This window comes from Morone saxatilis, unplaced genomic scaffold (genome assembly GCF_004916995.1).
Source record: "Morone saxatilis isolate NCDOM2014 unplaced genomic scaffold, NCSU_SB_2.0 Contig5, whole genome shotgun sequence".
Lineage (NCBI taxonomy): Eukaryota > Metazoa > Chordata > Actinopteri > Moronidae > Morone > Morone saxatilis.
The window spans coordinates 21,675,312-21,684,112 of NW_023340095.1; the positions used below are offsets into that span (position 1 = coordinate 21,675,312).

Below are 8,801 nucleotides of genomic sequence, written 5' to 3' on the forward strand. Positions count from 1 at the left end.
CACCCAAACGCCTCAATTCAATTCTTAAGTCAATTTTATAACCATGACACTTTGTGCTGTGATTGGCAAAGACGGTAAGCAAACAGGGAAATCAAAATACTGTAGATGGTTAAAAGAGATGGACACATTTTTTAAATGTCTTGCTTCTGGTAGTAGTATGAATCCAAACCTTACTAAATCTACTGATAAAGAAAAAAGACACAAAGCATAAAGCAACATTTTGTAACTGTTTACCTTAAAATAACAACTTTAGTCAGAGCACTGGCAAAGTGATGGCGTTTACAGTGGTAGTACAGGAGATTTGGACCGCCGGGAGGAGGAAGTTTAAATGTCTGGGGCGAGGAAATGCTGACGGAGAGTTGCCACAGCTTGATGCCAGAACCAGAGCTGACGAGCAGGCAACGTAACCGAGCTCAGCTGGCGGACAATAGTAAATGTCGGACTGCCTTTTTACTCATTGGCAAGAGCTTTGTGAAATAAAAGGCTGCAGACACAGCGACCTGGCCTTGCTGTTGGACTAGTAAGTAATATAACCTGGCTTGTTATGTCTTGTGTTGCTGCACTTGCTTGATGTTTGGCTGTGTCAGCAAAGTTGTTAACTTTCTTGTTTTTTATTATAATTAATGTAATCATTACAAATGCATGTATACAGCTGTCCATGTTTACGACAATTGTATTACAACTGGGGGCGCCAAATTGCAACAAATACCAAATCTTACATTATGTTATGTTTTAGGAAATGACACATCCAGGATCATGGTTTTCAGTGAAAAAAGATATATATTATATAACTATCTATATATATATATATATATATATATATCTATAGATTAAAAGTTAAATAGCTTATGCCTTTTTGGGAAACCTCAAATTTAAATCTTACACATACTCATTCAATCAAGCTTACAGAAATCCTACTGGCCATTGCCAAAAAATGCAGTTTAATGTATTGCACTGAAATGGAAGTCAGATTGCTCGTTGCCAGTTGGACTGTGGCTCCCAGAAGCGACCTTTCATACCTCTGGAAGAGATAACTTACTCACTAAGGAATAAGGTAATTTTTTCTAAATTGCAATCTTTCATCAACTGCATGGAGAATCTCTCATCTCACTCTGTGTTGTAAAATACCATTCTATTGTGGTTACAGTTTTCTTATTTATTTCTTATTATTTATTTTTATTGTGTGGTAATTCATTTTTGAGACTGGTATGTACAGTGAGTGGTTTTGTATTGTCACTGTGTGGCTGGTTTGTATTCAATTTAGAAAAACCAAAATAGTATTTTATTTTGGTTTTTCAAATTGAATAGAAAAATCAGCGCAAAATCATTGCGGCCCTCCTCCATCCCATTCATATCCAGTGCCCAGGTTGAGCTCATCAGAAGTCCACTCCTCATCAAATCCAGATCTTCAGCAGCCTCTTCGTCTCTTCATCACCGCCACCAGTGTCAGGGGTTCCTCTACGAATCACCGCTTCACCAACCATGTCAAAAACGATGACGTCACCTCTCATATGTACAATTTTTGGATTTTTGGATATTTTAGTCAAGGTTTAGTGTTATCTGTTCTGTTTATGTGTGAACTTTTGTCTTATATACACCAAGAGACATAATCCATGTTCATCCATCAACACCATCCCCTGTATTTGTCAGTTCAGTCTTCCTCTTTCTTCCTCTCTCCATTTACCAAGACAGTTGTTGATCCTCTCAAATACTGATGGAAAAATGCGTCCATATGGTTTCTATTTCAGGGTGGTTTCTGTTGAAGTATTCAGCTCTGGGAAAATAATAACAAAATTACAACTAAGATGACTAACACATTTCAGATATGCTTGGAAATTATTCCTTTGAGGATTTTATACCACAACAACACAGTTCATCGTCATCTTTGAGAAATGATCCTCAGTCTATCCTGCTGTCTTTCACCTGGTGTTACTGAGCACCTTGATGTACATTTCCAGTGTAGTATGATGTCATTATATTCTTCTATCATTTATGACATGTTGCGGCACAGGGAGAGAGTAATAAAAACCTTTCATTGTGGTTGCAACATTGTCAAACATGTTTTGTGTTTGGTCAAAATGTGAACACAATGAATGCCTGCCCACATTTCAACACGCATAGCGCACTGTGTTTCATTGTTGCCAGTCAGTGATTAATTCACTGAATGAATAAAAATTATGAAACTTTCTACTAAATGAACATCTGGGAAACATAAATCCAATCAGACCAAATAAAAACAACAACAACAAAAAAGTTATGAAGGGAGCCCTCAAAATCAAGACATTGTGTTCATATGTCAATTTTGAGAACTCTGTATTAAGTCACACTTTTAAGCAGCTGTTTTTTTGCATCGGTTGAGTCTCAAGTCATGTCTAAAACAGTCTTAAGTCAGGTCTTAAAGGGACAGTTCACCCCAAAATCCAAAACACATATTTTTCCTCTTACCTGTACTGCTATTCATCCATCTAGATTGTGTTGGTGTGAGTTGATGAGCTTTGGCAGTATTGGCCATAGAAATGTCTGCCTTCTCTCAAATATAATGGAACCATATGGCACTCGGTTACTAAAGATAGCATGTGAGCAGTTTAATGTAGGAACTATTTTCTTTCTACTGACCCACACCCGCCAACCGTAGCTCAACTTTAGCTATCTCAGTAATGCTAGGGTAGCTAGCTCACATTACAGCTTAGCCATTAATGTTTAATCCTGCACTGTCACAAGCACAAGCTTTTCGTCCATGCTTAGATGCATGTTTCCTTCTGCTTGGTGATACATAGAAAGAAAAAAGTTGTTACATGAAACAGCTCACAACAAGATCTGTGAATTATCTTAAGTAATCGGGTTATGATTTCTGGAAAGAGACATTACTGTTTTTCAAATGTATTTTTTTGTTTAGCCCCACAATCCTAGTGCCATCTACTTCCATTATACTAGAGAGAAAGCAGACATCTCTACGGCCGATATCTCCAAAACTCGGCAACTCACACCAAAACAATCGAGCAGTACAGGTAAGAGGAAAAATATTTATTTTTGATTTTGGGGTGAACTGTCCCTTTAAGACCTTGATGGAAAGTCCATGTCTTTATAAGCAAATTGGAAGTCAGTTTTCAAGTATTTCAGGTTTCTAATGGCTGACCATTAAAATTATATGGAATGAGGCCTGTGGCAAGAGCTGGTTTCACAAAGATAGACTTTGATTATGGCTTAGATCAAACTAGTCATAATGTCAAGCAGCAGCAGTCAAAATTCCTCATTTTTCCAACTTAAGTGTTACGTCCAAGTGTGAGGTCTGCAGTTTTGGAAACTTCTGACTATGAGCTGACAAGAAGTTCCCAGACACACTGCTTCACTGTTTGAGATATAGTGCTAGTGTATGATGAATCCTCTGTAAAACATCTCATTGGGGAAGCACTGAGCAGGTTCAGCCTACCAGCTTTCAGTCCTCCAAGTACCATTATTGTTTCAAAATTTGAAAACAGCACCCCTATAGGGTACAAGATGTTCATGGTTCTGTTGGCTATAGAGGAACAAATCACATACGGAATCACTCACACACATAAATGAAGTCACTCTTTCTGTCAGGTCCCTGTGGATCAAATGGTTTGCAGAAACATCTGTGGTATGTTGGGGACTTTATCCTCTCTCTCTTTCTCTCCGTTTTTCTATCTCTTTCTCCCTCTCCACCCCCGCCCCACCACTTTTCCCGAATGGTCTGTATTTTGGGTGTGTTTCCGAAGTATATATATAGCCGCATACGTCCCTAAGCCACTAATCAACATAACCACAATCCCAGACTTCTGCAAGAAAGCCAGCATGTGGTACTCTCGAGAGAGACCTCTGATTGGTTAAAAGAACATAAAAATAACCCACAGATTGGTAGAATGAAGGTACTTTTTGAGGGAGGAGCAGCTATCTCCTGAGTAACATCGTAAGTTCAAATGGGGACTGAAAAACAACATTTTGAGAAGACATCAGAAAGGTTTCAGACTTAAAGAAGGTCTAGTGCACAATTACAAACTCTCTACCAGACAAGGATGGCTTTAACCTAAATTGACATACATTAAAACTCTATAACAGATTATATCTTCAACAGTTTAGAAAACCTGAATGATGGAATTCATTTTTTAAATAATATTGACATACATCTTCAGGAAATAAAGTATATATTTCATGTATCAGAGCATTAAAATCATCTCACTCTAAAGCATTCTGCCACAGTGAACTGTTTCAGTAACAGAGATGGGACCACAGGGTGAATGAGCACTGTAAGATGATTTAAGGAGTGACACTGTGTGACTCATTTGGTGTGAATCACTGTTGAGCTGGAGCCTCAGAGATGTGGTCGACAGCCACATCATTCAGACCCAACAAAAGGGGATTTGACTATTGAAGGGGTCTGTGAAAGGGTGAGGGTTGAGGCCAGGCTTCTCTCTGAGGCAACTGTGCTACCAGGCTATGCTTAGAGCATACTCACTCATCATTAGTTAGCAGCAGATGGAAACGCATTCATAAACATGCCACTCAAAAGGAACACATTCAGTGTGTTTATGTTCCCTTAAATGTGTATGTTAAGAGGATCTGGCAGAAATGGAATATGATATTCATAGGTATGTTTTCATTAGTATACAATGACCTGAAAATAAGAATTGGGTTTTTGTTACCTTAGAATGAGCTCTTCTATGGTGTCCGCCTAAATGCTAAAACAGGAGGGCTAAGCTTGGGGGTTGTATTCTACAACAACACAACAACAAGATGGCATTACATCCTACACACTGGACATGTGAGTAGGTTACGGTCTGCAGTAAACTGCTTAAACATCATGTTAGCAAAAAAAACTGGTTTCTGTACGCAGGTCAGGAGATTCATTCCATCAGACCCTCCACAGCAGGCATTTGGACCTGTTAAAGCAGGAAGAGCACAGGAAGTGTAACTGATAACATTAATAATGGCTCCATTCATTCCAATTGTCCAAGGAAGCCATGTCAGTTAGTGAACATACACAATACCAGAGACCTGGAACTGGCTCATCTACATGGAATTCAGCCATCATCAATGTTATTAATTCCACCTGTACTTCTCCTGTTTTGACAAGTCAAAATGTCTGCTGTGAAATAGGTCTATTAATTTATCTTAATGACTACACTGTATGTAACGTCATTGTTTTTGTTCAGTACAGTTACATTTCAAAACCAAGTTTCTAATGTTTTTAATAAGACACACATACATGAGATGGACTTCGGACAAGGAAAATCTACTGTACATCGCTGCATTTTCACCATTCAGTCATGACTTAGTAACTTTTTCAGCAAGAAAATCTTTGAGTAAACTGGTGCTGTTAACTGGGAAAGGTGAGGCCCTCTACACATGATCAGTAGAATCACTTTGTGCCAGCATGAACCATTTTTTTCCTTTGGAGAACAAGAATGTGCTGAACTTCAATGTTAGCACCTTGTTCAGTTTCTAATCCTCGCTGCTGCGTTCAAAGTAAAATCAGTTTCAGTTTTAGTCCAAGATATGACTTGAAAGCGACCCATAAACTGTGGAAAGGACCAAACACTTTTTATGCACACAAACTCGTCTTAATTATGGGAATTGATTTTTTTTTCTCCAAATATGGATCATTTTCAGTCATTTCTTATCTGGAGCAAGTTGATGAAACAAGTTATTTGTCAATTAGTTAAGTGTATTTAATTCAGCAGATAATGTGTAGTAAAAATTCTGTCAATGTAGGCTGCAGGTGGTCAACCTTGAAAAGAAAAAGGACGATCAACTTATGTTGATGTGTGAATGTTCTGAAAACTTAGGAACTGGAAGAATAACCCAAAAACAGAGAAAAGTCTTTAGTATAATAAGTCATAAAGAAAAATTCTATAAGCTACATTAGAAAGGAATGTGCACGATTACAAATTGGAAAAAAAAATGGAGTGTGTAAAAGTATAACTTTGTTTTGAGAAGTAAAGTAAAAGAACAAATTAACTAGCTTGTTTTTTCTTATGAGCTGTACTGCAGCTTATCAACAACAAATGCCACATCAACTTTAATTTCCAGAGCAATAGCCAGAAGAACTCTATGTTCTGTCTCATTATGAGCCATAAACACTCTTATGTGCTGTTCTGTCGGTGCTTGTGTTTAGGTTTTTGTCGTGATTAATAGAAGAATCTCTCTACAAGAACTGTCCACTTTTCCACAGTGCCACAGATGTTCCTTCTGCCTATGTACTTAACAAATATAACATAACATTAGCAGAGCTGTGACGTCAAAGCATTCCTCCCTGCATGTTTATAGTGTGTGTGTGTGTGCATGTGTTTATGGAGGGCCAACAGAGGACGTAGCCAAAAGTAATGAACTGCAAACAGCACAAGCTAAAACAATGGTCTTTTCCCTTTTGTTTAAACTGTAAGTTTAAGGGGGATTTCTAAGCTTAGACCAGATACTTCAGTCTGTAATAAGGTTGCAGCAGTTTTCACTCATGAGGGCCCCAACAAATTGTGGATGGACAAGACTTGAGGTCACCTATGTCAAATCAGTGAGCTACACATGTGTACTTTGGTGATCATAATACCACAACAAACAAATGAAATTTAAGTCACACTTGGGTCTGTAGCATGTCATACTTTAACAGTAACTTCAAAGAATAAATATTTTTAAGTCCACAATATAGACTTTCAGCAGATGTTTTGTGCTGAGCCATCAGTGTAGCAATTAGTCATACAGAAGTGTAATATAAATAGACCAACAAATAACATATTGTGTCTGATGACCGACTTTTGTTAATCTGGCATTTAGCAAAGAGCGTTTTGAGCAGTGGCTTTTTACTTTGACTCTGCTGCACAGCATTGTCACTTAAAGCCAAAACCCTTGACCAATCTTTCCATACTACATGGGAACAGAATCCTCAAGGTCTCCTAAATCTTTTTCAATGAGCCAGAGTGTGAAAGCACCATAAACGGTGGCAACAGAACGGTTGTATAACTCACACTTGAATTGAAACACAGCTTTAAGGAAGTTTTAGGAGTTCTACACATGGTAATTATGAGTGAGACTACCAAAGTTGAAGTACTTGGAGAATTAATGATCTCTGACAGCCTTTTCACACTAACCTCTGACAGTTCTGCAAGGAGCCAATTTAATATGTTTTCTTAATGGACCCTCCTGGTGCTTTTACATGTTTTAGCCCATTTATTGTATGTATACCAGGCGTTTGTCACAGCATGAACCCGTTCTGTTCAAGATTCTTTTGGAACCTTTGTGTTATCTAGCAAACCAGCCCATGTTTCCACCATCAACAGAGAGCAGGGAAATGTTAAGATTGCACACATTCACTGGTTTCCATTCATATCTACGGTATATAAGCAGACACTTGTTGTTCCATTACAGAGAACATCAAATGTGATGAACCCCAACTAGTCCTGCGTTGCCGTTCAGAATGTTTGTGCTTGTGTATACAGTTACTATACACAAAAGCACAGAGACAGTGGCAGCCAACCCTGCTATCTCTTTCCCATTGAGCCTTGTTGGATGGTGACCAGCAGATGTTTCCCATATATCTCACTGTACATCCTCTGTCTGTCATTGTATCAAGCCAGAACTCTCAGCGTACACAGCCAAAGATAGACACAGATGGCAGGACAAAGTATCCTCCCATGCCCTCTTTCACATCCCAGTTACATAAACCCCGTGCCCTCCAAGAAACCCTACCATAGTTGGCTGAACGGCACTCAGACGTACATCCTGACATTACACAACCGTCCAGCTTGGCAGGGGCAGCTGAGAGAAGCCCTCGGCCAGGCTCAGACATATCAAGATACTCTTCCTTCCTTCACTAAATGAAATCTGTAGGCCGGGGCTCAGAGGCTGAAGCTAGGCCCTGTGGGGAGAGGAGTTAGCTGAGCGTTTAAACCTCTTCCTATCTGGCATCTAACAGCAGCCTCTTAACACCAAAGATTATACATATGTCGTTACATCTTGTCATTAGATTCACCTTTTATGCATTTTTTGAGATATGTCTAAATTGCCAACAAAAACTATGAGAGAAACTATTTACTGAGCACATCAAGCTGACAGGATCCCCCAGCATTAGCCAACTCTAAGCTCAAGGACAACTGAGGGAAAGATGAAATCAGGAGCACCCAGTTATAGTAAGAGCTTTTTAATAAGATGTTACAGCTTAATAAAACTGAAACTTAATCACTGTCACAGATAATCCTAAAATAAATTTTTTTGGTATTATTTGGTTTAGATATTATTAACTACTGGATTGGAACCTAAAAATCACTTTTATATTGAGCTAGACAAGCAGGCAACAATCTATATTAAAGTTTTCTGGCCTTGTTATATTAGTTATGTTTTCAAACATTTGAGAGATGCAAAATGTCTTATTTCCAAGTCAAAAGTATCGCTTGGTCAGTCGCCCTCCACTTTAAAATATGATGCTATAGGTAGCCCTCTAGATCCATTTCTGGACGAGCCCACCGTCAAAGTCATGTAACGTATTATAAAGAGTGAGAAAGTCTGCATGTGGCGGTTGGGGGGTGGATGGATGGCTCGAACAAACACAGGACCCAGGAGACCGGCTGTCCTGTGAAACAATTTCTTTTAAGCAATTTACATAAGTCAGCTTTTGCTATTTTGAAACGTTTGATCTTTGACGTTGCATATTTCTATATTATATTATATATATTTATATTTACAGTGTCGTATTTTGACTGACCAAACAGCAGTATTTGACAAGTTGGGAGTGAGAACAAAAATCCTTGATTGGAACTTTAATTTGAATGTCCCATTCTTTTTTTCATTTAGGA

General features: G+C 38.5%; 1 long non-coding RNA gene across 1 annotated transcript; it reads right to left on the minus strand.

Moving 5' to 3' along the window:
* Positions 1-214: 214 nt before the first annotated feature.
* On the minus strand, positions 215-2,621 carry LOC118339208. The gene is made up of 2 exons (XR_004797300.1): positions 2,446-2,621; positions 215-1,774 (listed from the first exon to the last, which is right to left on the minus strand). It is a non-coding gene; the product is annotated as an uncharacterized LOC118339208 (long non-coding RNA).
* Between the last annotated feature and the right edge of the window lie 6,180 nt (positions 2,622-8,801).